A 13,321-nucleotide genomic window follows, 5' to 3' on the forward strand; every position below is an offset into this window, starting at 1 on the left:
AGACAGTGAGGATCCCAAGATTTCTGTCAAGGCCTCAGCAATTTCCTCTCTTGCCTCGTTCAATATTCTGGGGTCGATCCCATTAGGCCCTGGGGACCTAGCCACCTTAATATTTTTCAAGACGCCCAACACCTCGTCTTTTTGGATCTCAATGTGACCCAGGCTACCTGCACACCCTTCTCCAGACTCAACATCCACCAATTCCTTCTCTTTGGTAAATACTGATGCAAAGTATTCATTTAGTACCGCACCCATTTCCTCTGGCTCCACACATAGATTCCCTCCCCTGTCCTTCAGTGTGCCAACCCTTTCCCTGGCTACCCTCTTGCTTTTGATGTACGTGTAAAAAGCCTTGGGATTTTCCTTAACCCTATTTGCCAATTACTTTTCGTGACCCCTTTTAGCCCTCCTGACTCCTTGCTTAAGTTCCTTCCTACTTTCCTTATATTCGACACAGGCTTCATCTGTTCCCAGTCTTCTAGCCCTGCCAAATGCCTCCTTTTTCTTTTTGACGAGGCCTACAGTATCTCTCGTTATCCAAGGTTCCCAAAATTTGCCATATTTATCCTTCTCCCTCACAGGAACATGCCGGTCCTGAATTCCTTTCAACTGACATTTGAAAGCCTCCCCCATGTCAGATGTTGATTTACCCTCAAACATCCGCCCCCAATCTAGGTTCTTCAGTTCCCGCCTAATATTGTTATAATTAGCCTACCCCAATTTAGCACATTCACCCTAGGACCACTCTTATCCTTGTCCACCAGCACTTTAAAACTTATTGAATTGTTGTCACCATTCCCGAAATGCTCCCCTACTGAAACTTCTACCACCTGGCCAGGCTCATCCCCCAATACCAGGTCCAGTACAGCCCCTTCCCTAGTGGACTGTCTACATATTGTTTTAAGAAGCCCTCCTGGATGCTCCTTACAAACCCTGCCCCCTCCAAGCCCTTAGCACTAAATGAGTCCCAGTCAATATTGGGGAAGTTAAAATATTGGGGAAGTTAAAGCAACAACCCTGTTGCTTTTACTCCTTTCCAAAATCTGTCTACCTATCTGCTCCTCTATCTCCCGCTGGCTTTTGGGAGGCCTGTAGTAAACCCACAACATTGTGACTGCACCCTTCTTATTCCTGATCTCTACCCATATAGCCTCGCTGCCCTCTGAGGTATCCCCCCGCCGTACAGCTGTGATATTCTCCCAAGCCAATAGCGCAACTCCGCCACCCCTTTTACATCCCCGTCTATCCCGCCTGAAACATCTAAATCCTGAAACGTTTAGCTGCCATCCTGTCCTTCCCTCAACCAGGTCTCTGTAATGGCAACAACATCATAGTTCCAAGTACTAATCCAAGCTCCAAGTTCATTTGCCTTACCCGTAATACTCCTTGCATTAAAATATATGCACTTCAGGCCACCAGTCCCACTGTTTTCAGCAACATCTCCCTGTCTGCTCTTCCTCAGAGCCATACTGGCCCTATTTCCTAGTTTCCCCTCAATTTTATCACCTTCTGACCAATTGCTCCGGTACCCACCCCATCTCCCTCACTTGCACTTTCGCCCCTCCCCTGCACAATCTCTCACGCTCTCCATCCCTCTACTGCACACTCTATTCCTTGTGCACATTCTCCATCCCACCATCACACTATCTGTCGCTTCCATGCACTTTTCACGCAGACCTTAAAGTAGGCAGCCAGCACTTTTTGAGTAGAGGTCTTATTAAAAGTGTATAAAAGGAGGTCAATGTAGAAAACTCTGTACAATTTATGTCTTTGTATAATCCCAGCTCCTACCAGTGCTCAAACCATTCAGAAAGTCCTTATTCTGAGGCTGAAATTACTCCATAAATATCTTCCGGTCTGCTGACCGCACCGCCCCTCCCTCCCCACCCACCCCCCACCCCACCCCACACTCACTCTCAACACCCCTTTAATCCACCATTTCTCATTCAGAGAACTCCCTGAATATACAGCCCCATTCCCCGGCCTTGCCCCACAAAGTCAGCAAGCTATTCACCAGCATCCACAGTGAGTGGAATTGATTTGGAGAAACAAGTGTGAAAATGGTTTGGGCATCTCACAGGCAAATGTGGCCACGCAGTGCGATCAATCCAAATGGTATCAGCCCATTGAATACCAAAGTGAAATATGGCCCAACCATTTTGATGCCTTAGAGACTCACTCCCTCTCTCTGGACTATTTTTGGATTCTTTCCTCTCTCACCGTCTCCCTCCTTCATGGACTACTGACCATCTCGCTCCCTCCCTATCAGGCACTTGCCCCTTTCACATCTTTTTGCCTCCTGCCCCCACCCTCATGGCCTCCTTTTCCTAACTTCCTCCATCCATCTCGTCTTCACTTGAACTTTCACCTTTCACTCTTCCCCTCCCTCAGGGCCTACTTCACTCTCACTCTCTCCCTCCCTTGATCACATCCTTTCCCATCACTCCCTCCCTCCGAACTCATTCCTTCCCTCTCTCTCCCTCCTTCCTTCTCCGGTCCTTTCACCTTTCAGTCTCTACTTCCCTCAAGCCCTTTCCTCCATCACTCTCTTACAGCCTTTCCCCTACCTCTCCCTCATGTCCTTTCCCTTCACACGCTCTCTCCCACACGTTTGCAATTCTCACCCTAATTCTGTTCTTAGAATTTGGTTAATTCGGTTCCCCGGTGGGGGAAGGTCGCCGTTGGCGAGCCTGTAAGATCCCGCCAGTAGGAACGGCCGGAAAATCCCACTGACAACAACAGCATCAGTTGTCAGAATCTCATTTTAGGGATCTTCTCAAAGTCCTTTACAATATTTAAAAGATTATATTCACTGCGAGGCCTCAACACCAGCTTTGTATTGTTTATTCATGTGTTGAATGTAAATACAGGACCTGGCTTCGTAGGTGATCATCAGCTGGAACCATTTTAGAAAAAGAACAAATTATATTTGAGCCAAATGTATCCAAGTTCAACCATCGCATACTTCTATTTCTGTCCAGTTCTTAAACATGCTGATGGCATCATTGCTTTCTGGCTGGAGTTACTGAGCCACATTGTGAGGGAGCTGGATTAACATCAATAGAGATACAGTCAGTAACACAGGGTGCTGGGGGAGGGGTTACTGAGTGACAATGTGAGGGAGCTGGATTAACATCAATAGAGATACAGTCAGTAACACAGGGTGCTGGGGGAGGGGTTACTGAGTGACAGTGTGAGGGAGCTGGATTAACATCAGTAGAGATACAGACAGTAACACAGGGTGCTGGGGGAGGGGTTACTGAGTGACAGTGTGAGGGAGCTGGATTAACATCAGTAGAGATACAGTCAGTAACACAGGGTGCTGGGGGAGGGGTTACCAAGTGACAGTGTGAGGGAGCTGGATTAACATCAATAGAGATACAGTCAGTAACACAGGGTGCTGGGGGAGGGGTTACCGAGTGACAGTGTGAGGGAGCTGGATTAACATCAATAGAGATACAGTCAGTAACACAGGGTGCTGGGGGAGGGGTTACTGAGTGACAGTGTGAAGGAGCTGGATTAACATCAATCGAGATACAGTCAGTAACACAGGGTGCTGGGGGAGGGGTTACCGAGTGACAGTGTGAGGGAGCTGGATTAACATCAGTAGAGATACAGTCAGTAACACAGGGTGCTGGGGGAGGGGTTACTGAGTGACAGTGTGAGGGAGCTGAATTAACATCAGTAGAGATACAGTCAGTCACACAGGGTGCTGGGGGAGGGGTTACTGAGTGACAGTGTGAGGGAGCTGGATTAACATCAGTAGAGATACAGCCAGTAACACAGGGTGCTGGGGGAGGGGTTACTGAGTGACAGTGTGTGGGAGCTGGATTAACATCAATAGAGACATAGTCAGTGTCATGATATTCAGTGTAAACATCATGGTACAAACATACATACATACTGATGGACAGATCAACGGACCAATCAACACACACACAACATCACAGCCAATCACATGCAAGAGCATACACACTATAAAACGGGGAACACGACAATTCCCGGGCATTCCAGCAGGAGACAGCTCAGGACACAGAGCTCACAGCAAGCCACTCAAACATCCACCATGTGCTGAGTGCCACTCAGAGATAGTATTAGGAATAAGTCCACAGATTCTAGGGTTATGATCGAACCTCAGTAACCAGTTTACCACTGTAAATAAATGTTAGTAATAAAACTGAGTTGTACCATTCGCAACCGTGTTGGTTCGTCTGTGTAGCAAAGTACCCAACACATCATAGTACCAGGAATAACTGTGGGACCTACCTACGAATCCTCAGGAATCTGCCATCATGCGGCAGGGACACCGTCAGCACGCCGCAGCCGCACAAGTCGCTGGAAGCCTCGGTGTCAATTGGAAGCTGTTCAGACAGTGCTTCCAGCTCTTCCTGGAAGCCAACAAAAAGGAGAGCGCTTCGGACACCAGAAAGATCGCCATCCTCCTCTCCACGGCAGGTCAACACGCCATCCATGTCTACAACTTCCTGGTGTTCGCGGAAGGTGAGGACAAGACCAAGTACAAGACGGTCCTTCTCAAACTCGACCAACACTTCAACGTCGAGGTCAATGAGAGTTTCAAGAGTTATCTCTTCCAGCAGCGCCTGCAGGGTAAGGATGAGCCCTTTCAATCCTTCCTTACGCACCTCCGTATCCTCGCGCAGTCCTGCGGTTACGACACCACCTCCGATTCCATGATTCGGGACCAGATTGTTTTTGGGGGTCACCTCGGGCACCCTACGCCAGCAGCTATTAAAAATTAAAGGCCTCACCCTAGCCTCCGCAATCGAAGCCTGTGTCCTGCATGAAAACGGGACTAGCCGCTACTCCCAATTTGAAGCGTCTGAATCTGCGCGGCAGGCATCCTACGAGGCCGAACGGGTCCAGGCGATCGAGTTCCTCCCGGCCCGTGGCCCGGACGAGGGCGGCCATTTTGCGCGCTTTCCGGGGCCTCCCACGCTTGTGCACGCCAAAAAAGACGTCGACACAGTGGGACGTGATGCGCAGGCACGCTCGACGCAAGACCGAACTGCGCATGCGCGGTGGTGCAACGAACGCCATGACATCACGACGTGCGGAAACTGCGGAGCCGCACATTTAAAGCGGCAATGTCCCGCAAGAAACCGACAATACCTCCGCTGTGGCAAGATGGGCCACTACGCTGCCTGCTGTCGAGCAGCTCAACCTGCCAATGGTCCCCAATTCCGACAACCTCGCAGGGACGTGCGGACCATTCAGCCTCCTTACTACGAGTCGTGCCCAGAAGATATCCAGACCAGTGACACAGACAACCGGGACGCCTTCTGCATTGCGGTCATTGATGGGAACCGGATGTCTCAAGCCAGGACCCACCAGCCGATGCCAGTGAACACTGTCAATCCGGGTGATGAATGGTGTGCCACCCTAATGGTCAACCGATCACCGATAACATTCCGTCTGGACACTGGTGCCTCCGCCAACCTCATAGCATGGTCAGCCTTCCACGGCATGAAGGTCAGACCACCAATTCGGCCATCCTGTTGCAAGATGGTCGACTACAATGGGAACGTTATCCCGGCTATGGGATCCTGCCAGCTCCAGGTGACACACAACACACACACGGCCACACTCTCATTCGAAATAGTCGGATCATCAAAGGACTCCCTGCTAGGCGCACAGGCATGCAAGGTTCTCCACCTCGTGCAACGAGTCCACGCTCTGTCTCCAGAAGGCACATCTGACTTCCCGGATGCAGAATTCAGGGCACAGCTCCAATCGCTCCTCGCCCATAACCAGGAGGCATTCGAGGGCATGGGAACACTGCCCTACACCTACAGAATACGGCTCAAACCGGACGTCACCCCGGTCATTCACGCACCTCGCAGGGTCCCAGCGCCACTCAAAGACCGCCTCAAGCAGCAGCTGCAGGATCTCCAGGACCAAGGAATGCTATCACGGGTCACAGAGCCCACGCCATGGGTCAGCTCCATGGTGTGTGTTAAGAAGCCCTCCGGCGAGCTCCGGATCTGCATTGATCCAAAAGACCTCAACAACAACATAATGAGGGAACACTACCCCATACCCAAACGGGAAGAGATCACGAGCGAAATGGCCCGGGCTAAAATCTTCACAAAACTGGATGCCTCGAAAAGTTTTTGGCAGATCCAACTGGATCAGTCCAGCCGAAAGCTGTGCACCTTCAACACCCCTTTTGGCAGGTTCTGCTATAACAGGATGCCATTTGGCATCATCTCGGCATCCGAGGTCTTTCACAAGATCATGGAACAGATGATGGAGGGCATCGAAGGGGTACGCGTCTAGGTGGACGACGTCATCATCTGGTCCACCACACCACAGGAGCACATCATCTTCTCCAGCGCGTCTTTGCGCGGATACGGGAAAACGGCCTGCGCCTCAACCGAGCCAAGTGTTCTTTCGGCCAAACCGAGCTGATGTTTCTGGGGGGCCACATATCCCGGTCAGGGGTCCGTCCGGATGCAGACAAGGTGAGCGCCATTACAGCCATGCCGCAGCCGGCAGACAAGAAAGCAGTGCTCCGCTTCCTGGGCATGGTCAACTTCCTGGGGAAATTCATTCCCAACCTTGCCTCCCACATGACGGCTCTGCGCCACCTAGTCAAGAAGTCCACGGAGTTCCAGTGGCTGCCCGCACACCAGAAGGAATGTGAGGAGCTCAGAATTAAGCTCACCACAGCCCCGGTATTGGCGTTTTTCGACACATCTCGTGACACTAAAATTTCGACTGATGCCAGCCAGTCCAGCGTTGGGGCGATACTCCTACAGCGGGATGACACTGCGTCATGGGCCCTGGTCGCCTATGCCTCGCGGGCCATGACCCCCACAGAACAACGCTACGCGCAGATCGAAAAGGAGTGCCTGGGTTTGCTGACCGGAATAGACAAGTTCCATGACTACGTGTATGGTCTCCCCCAGTTTACCGTTGAGACTGACCATCGCCCCCTGGTCAGCATCATACATAAGGACCTGAACGAGATGACCCCTCGCCTCCAGCGCATCCTACTTAAACTCAGGAGGTATGACTTCCAGCTGGTCTACACTCTGGGAAAGGACCTTATCATTGCGGATGCCCTATCTAGAGCAGTGAGCACACCGCCCGATTTGGAGGGGTTCGTCTGTCAGGTCGAAGCGCAGGTGGCCTTCACATCGGCAAATCTGCCAGCTGACGACTCCAGTCTGGCCCGTATTCGCCGGGAGACTGCGGCTGACCCCCTTCTACGACGGGTGATGCGCCACATGACGGGAGGGTGGCTCAAAGGACAGTGCCCACAATTCTACAATGTCCGAGACGACTTGGCCGTCATTGATGGTGTCCTCCCAAAGCTGGACCGGATTGTGATTCCGCACAGCATGCACAAGCTGGTCTTCGACCAACTACACGATGGCCAACTGGGGGTCGAGGAGTGCAGACGGAGGGCCCGAGAGGCGGTATACTGGCCGGGCATCAGTGATGACATTGCCAATATGGTGCTCAACTGCCCCACCTGCCAAAGGTTTCAACCGGCACAACCTCCTGAGACGCTTCTGCCCCATGAGCTGGTGACGTCCCCCTGGGCGAAGGTGGGTGTGGACCTTTTTCACGCGCTCGGCAGGGACTATGTAATCGTCATTGATTACTTTTCAAACTATCCAGAGGTCATACGCCTGCACGATTTGACATCATCTGCTGTCATAAGGGCCTGCAAAGCCACCTTCGCTCGCCATGGCATTCCAATTACTGTCATGTCGCACAATGGGCCCTGTTTGGCCAGCCAGGAATGGTCGTCCTTTGCTGCTTCGTATGGCTTCACACACGTGACGTCCAGCCCTCTGCATCCCCAATCCAATGGAAAGGCGGAGAAGGGCATTCACATCGTTAAGCGGCTCCTCTGCAAGGCTGCTGCTGCCGGATCAGATTTCTGCCTAGCCCTGCTGGCCAATCGCTCGGCCCCACTAGCCACTGGCCTCTCACCAGCCCAGCTGTTGATGGGTCGCGCCCTCAGGCCATCTGTGCCATCCATTCTGGTACCCACAACCAACCATGCTCCAGTACTACACAGAATGCAACAGCAGCGCGTTCGCCAGAAGATGGCATATGACACACGGGCAACTGATCTTCCCGCCCTGGCGCCTGGAGACGGCGTCCGCATCCACCTACCAGAAGGTGGCTGGTCAGCACCTGCCGAAGTTCTCCGACGCGTGGCTCCCTGCTCGTTCCTGGTTCGCATGCCTGATGGATCCATTCGTAGGCGCAATTGCCGGGCTCTTCGCCTACTTCCACGCTCGCTACGGGAACTTACACCGGCACCACGCCCTCCTGTTGTTCCTGATATTGACTTTGTGGAGCTTCCTGCCACCATGCCCCTTCCGTCGTCGCCCGTGGCCAGGCCCATTCCTCAGCCAGTGGATCCAGACCCACCCTTGACGTGGTCAACCCGAATTCGTCGCCCACCTACTAGACTGGACGTATGAGCCTGTTTGTACATTGAACTCACAATACCACTGTGTTAATATGTTTCTGTTACAGGAATTGGTCTTGTCGTTCAACATTTCCCCGTTCTTTGTTTATGGTACAGCCTCGTTGTTATGTCGCACCTGACATCGCCCCATGTATATAGTTTAGCCTCATGTACACGCTGTAAATATTGCACACACACATTCAGCTGCACTCAGTACACATCTCTGTTTATAACCACATAGGTACATGTTCTTGTAAAAAAAGGAGGGAGTCATGATATTCAGGTAAACATCATGGTACAAACATACATACATACTGATGGACAGATCAACGGACCAATCAACACACACACAACACCACAGCCAATCACAGGCAAGAGCATACACACTACAAAACAGGGAACACGACACTTCCCGGGCATTCCAGCAGGAGACAGCTCAGGGCACAGAGCTCACAGCAAGCCACTCAGACATCCACCATGTGCTGAGTGCCACTCCAATATAGTATTAGGAATAGGTCCACAGATTCTAGGGTTATGATCGAACCTCAGTAACCGGTTTACCACTGTAAATAAATGTTAGTAATAAAACTGAGTTGTACCATTCACAACCGTGTTGGTTCGTCTGTGTAGCAGAGTAGCCAACACATCAGTCAGTAACACAGGGCGCTGGGGGAGAGGTTACTGAGTGACTGTGAGGGAGCTGGATTAACATCAATGGAGATACAGTCAGTATCTCAGGATGCTGGGGGAGGGGTTACTGAGTGACAGTGTGAGGGAGCTGGATTAACATCAGGAGAAATACAATCAGTAACACAGGGTGCTGGGGGAGGGGTTACTGAGTGACAGTGTGAGGGAGCTGGATTAACATCAGTAGAGATACAGTCAGTAACACAGGGTGCTGGGGGATGGGTTACTGAGTGACAGTGTGAGGGAGCTGGATTAACATCAATAGAGATACAGTCAGTAACACAGGGAGCTGGGGGAGGGGTTACTGAGTGACAGTGTGAGGGAGCTGGATTAACATCAGTAGAGATACAGTCAGTAACACAGGGTGCGGGGGAGGGGTTACTGAGTGACAGTGTGAGGGAGCTGGATTAACATCAATAGAGATACAGTCAGTAATACAGGGTGCTGGGGGAGGGGTTACTGAGTGACAGTGTGAGGGAGCGGGATTAACATCAATAGAGATACAGTCAGTAATACAGGGTGCTGGGGGCGGGGTTACTGAGTGACAGTGTGAGGGAGCGGGATTAACATCAATAGAGATACAGTCAGTAACACAGGGTGCTGGAGGAGGGGTTACTGAGTGACAGTGTGAGGGAGCTGGATTAACATCAATAGAGATACAGTCAGTAATACAGGGTGCTGGGGGAGAGGTTACTGAGTGACAGTGTGAGGGAGCTGGGTTAACATCAGTAGAGATACAGTCAGTAACACAGGGTGCTGGGGGAGGGGTTACTGAGTGACATTGTGAGGGAGCTGGATTAACATCAGTAGAGATAGAATTTGTCCTAAGTCATGAAACACCTTGTGCTGATTTTGAATCACATTTGTACAGAATATCGGGCTTTTCTGGGACCCCTGAAGAGGAATGGTGGGATCTTCCAGTCCTGCTCACTGGCATATTTACCGATGCCGCTAAAATGAATGGAAATAGGCCAGCCCGCCACATTTTCCAGTTCCGTCCGCAACAGGGACCATTGGAAAATCCTCAGAGATTTATCATTGCACAGTTAACACGGTTCATGTGATTCTGAAGATCAATCCAATACACCAAAAGGAAATGTATTCTCAGTCAAAATTGGGCCTGTTTGAAATTCAATCTGAATTGAATTTACACAATTTTCACATTATGCACCTTGTAAGTGAGAGGCAGAGATTGCAAAGCATCTTGTCTAACTCCAGAGGCTGCTTGTGAAGAATTGATCAACTTTACAGATATGTTGCCAATACTAACTGATCTCAATGCTCTAATTCAAAACCATCCCCCACGGAGGTAACAGCTTGGAAAACAGTTCAGAGCTGCAGAATACAAACAGGATCATCCAAGAAAGAGGGACATGAAGAGATTTGAATTTCCTGGCCTTTGAGAGCCAGATTACCAGCTCTCAGAAGCCATGTGGCCAAATTTCTTGGCGGGCATATGGCCTTTGTTGCACTGTGCTTAATTTAGCTTTAATACACATTCACTGGCTTCAAATTATAGGCTACGCAGAATAGATGTCAGCCGTCACTCAGTGGTAGAACACTTGCCTCAGAAGCAGGCTTTGCAATCAAAACCCCACAAATAATCGAGGCTCACGTTGCCGCCGCAGTACTGAGGGAGGTCTGTCCTATCAGAGAGGCTGCCTCATAGATATTAAGCTGAGGATGTCTCACTCTCTGGTCTGTGTGCGAGAATCTGTGTGTGCATGTGAATCTGTCTGTGTGTGAATCTATGTGTGTGTGCATCTGAGTGTGTGTACGTGCATTCATGTGAACCTGTGCGTGTGAATCTGTGTGTGTGCATCTGTGTGTCTGAGTGTGTACGTGCATACATGTGAACCTGTGTGTGTGTATCTGTCTGTGAATCTCTGTGTGTGTATCTGTATGTCTATCTGTGTGTGTATCTGTGTGTCTACAGGTGAATCTGTGTGTGTGTGTGTGTGAATTTGTGTGTGCATGTATATGAATCTGTGTGTGTATCTGTGTGCTTGTGTATATGTGTGAATCTGTGTCTGTGTGCACGTATGTATGTGTGAATCTGTGTATATCTGTGTGCATGTGTGAATCTGTGTGTTTATTTGTGTGCATGTGTGCGTGTGAATCCATGTGTGCGCGCGCATGTGTGTGAATCTATGTGCATGTACCTGTGTGTGCGCATGTGTATGTGTGTGCATGCATGTGTGTCTGTGTATGTGTGTGTCTGTACATGTGTCTGTGTGCATGCCTATGTGCATCTGTATGTCTGTGTGCGTGCATATGTGCATCTGTGTGTGTGCCTGTGTGCATGTATATGTGTATCTGTGTGTGTGCCTGTGTGCATGCATATGTGCATCTGTGCCTGTACTTGTGTGCATGCGTATGTGTATCTGTGTATGTGCCTGTGTGAGCACATGTGTATTTGTGTATCTGTGAGTGTGCATGTATGTGTTTGTCTCTGTCTGTGTGCACGTGTTTGTGCGTGTGTGTATCTGTGTGCCTGCATGTGTGCCTGTGTGTGCATGCAAGTGTGCGCGTGTGTATATCTGTGTGCATGTGTGTGTCTGTGTGTGCGTGTGTGTGTCTGTGCCTGAGTGTGCGTATGCGTGTGTGTGTCTGTATTTGTGTGCTCATGTGTGTGTCTGTGTGATGTGTGTGTTCCTGAGTGTGCATGTGTGTGTGCGTGCCTGTTTGTGTGTGTCTGTGTGTGTCTGAGTGTGCACATGTGTGTGTGTCTGTCTGTGTGTGTGCTTGTGTGTGTGTCTGAGTGTGCGCATGTGTGTGCATGTGTACAGCACATATGAAGAAAAGCAAGCCAGTTCTCCCGGTGTCCTGGAGAATATTTATCCCTCGGCTAACATCATTAAAACAGTAAGAAGTCTTACAACACCAGGTTAAAGTCCAACAGGTTTGTTTCAAATCACTAACTTTCGGAGCACTGCTCCTTCCTCGGGTGAATGAAGAGGTTGACCTGACATTTGAATGAAGGTTGAGTTTCACATAGACTGAAACTTCCTCCTGTCTCCAACATCTGGGGTGGGATTCTCTCACCCCGGCGCCGGGCTGGAGAATCGGCGGGATCAGCGCGAATCGCGCCACGCTGCCCCGGCGCCAGTCAGGGACCGCTATACGGGCCCCCCCCCCCCAGCAATTCTCGGCCTGGGACGGACCGGCGGCCACGGAACAACAGCCAAGTCCCGCCGGCGCCGTTCTCTTACCCGCCGGGACCTCGGCGTGGATGCATCCAGGAGCGGCCTGGTGGGCGGGGAGGGGGTCCGACCCTGGGGAGGGGGCCTCCGCTGTGGCCTGGCCCGCGATCATTTTTTAATAAATTTAGCGTACCCAATTCATTTTTTCCAATTAAGGGGCAATTTAGCGTGGCCATTCTACCTAACCTGCACATCTTGGGGTTGTGGGGGCAAAACCCACGCAAACACGGGGAGAATGTGCAAACTCCACACGGACAGTGACCCAGAGCCGGGATTGAACCTGGGACCTCGGCGCCGTGAGGCAACAGGGCTAACCAACTGCGCCACCGTGCTGGCCCACGATCATGGCTTACCGATCGGTGGGCCGGCCTCTCGGGCTGGGGCCTCTTTTGCTCCGTGCTGGCCCCTGTAGCCCTACGCCATGTTGCGTCGGGACCGGCGCGGAGTACGGAGCCACTGCGCATGCACGCATTGGCGCTGGTCCCACTGCGCATACGTAGACCCATGGCGCCGATCGGACGCCGGGGATCGGCAGCTGGAGCAGCGTGGGTCGCTCCAGTGCCATGTTGGCCCCCTGTAGGGGTCAGAATTGCTGCTCCTGAGACCATGTTGACACCGTCGAGAAACGCAACGGCATTTACGACGACGTCAACACTTAGCGTCAGGATCAGCGAATCCCGCCCCTGATATTCGAAGAGGAGAATTACAGACAGAAATCTCAAATGTCAGGTCTACTCCTGGAACCAAACTCTTCATTCACCCGAGGAAGGAGCAGTGCTCCGAAAGCTAGTGATTTGAAAGAAACCTGTTGGACTTTAACCTGGTGTTGTAAGACTTCTTACTGTGCTCACCCCAGTCCAATGCCGGCATCTCCACATCATCATCAAAACAGGTTGGTGGTCATTGTCATATTGCTCCTTGAGCTCAGGCTACTGTAGTTCTTCCATTACAAGTCACTGCACTTCTAAAGTACTTCCTT

This window comes from Scyliorhinus torazame, chromosome 2 (genome assembly GCF_047496885.1).
Source record: "Scyliorhinus torazame isolate Kashiwa2021f chromosome 2, sScyTor2.1, whole genome shotgun sequence".
Classification (NCBI taxonomy): domain Eukaryota; kingdom Metazoa; phylum Chordata; class Chondrichthyes; order Carcharhiniformes; family Scyliorhinidae; genus Scyliorhinus; species Scyliorhinus torazame.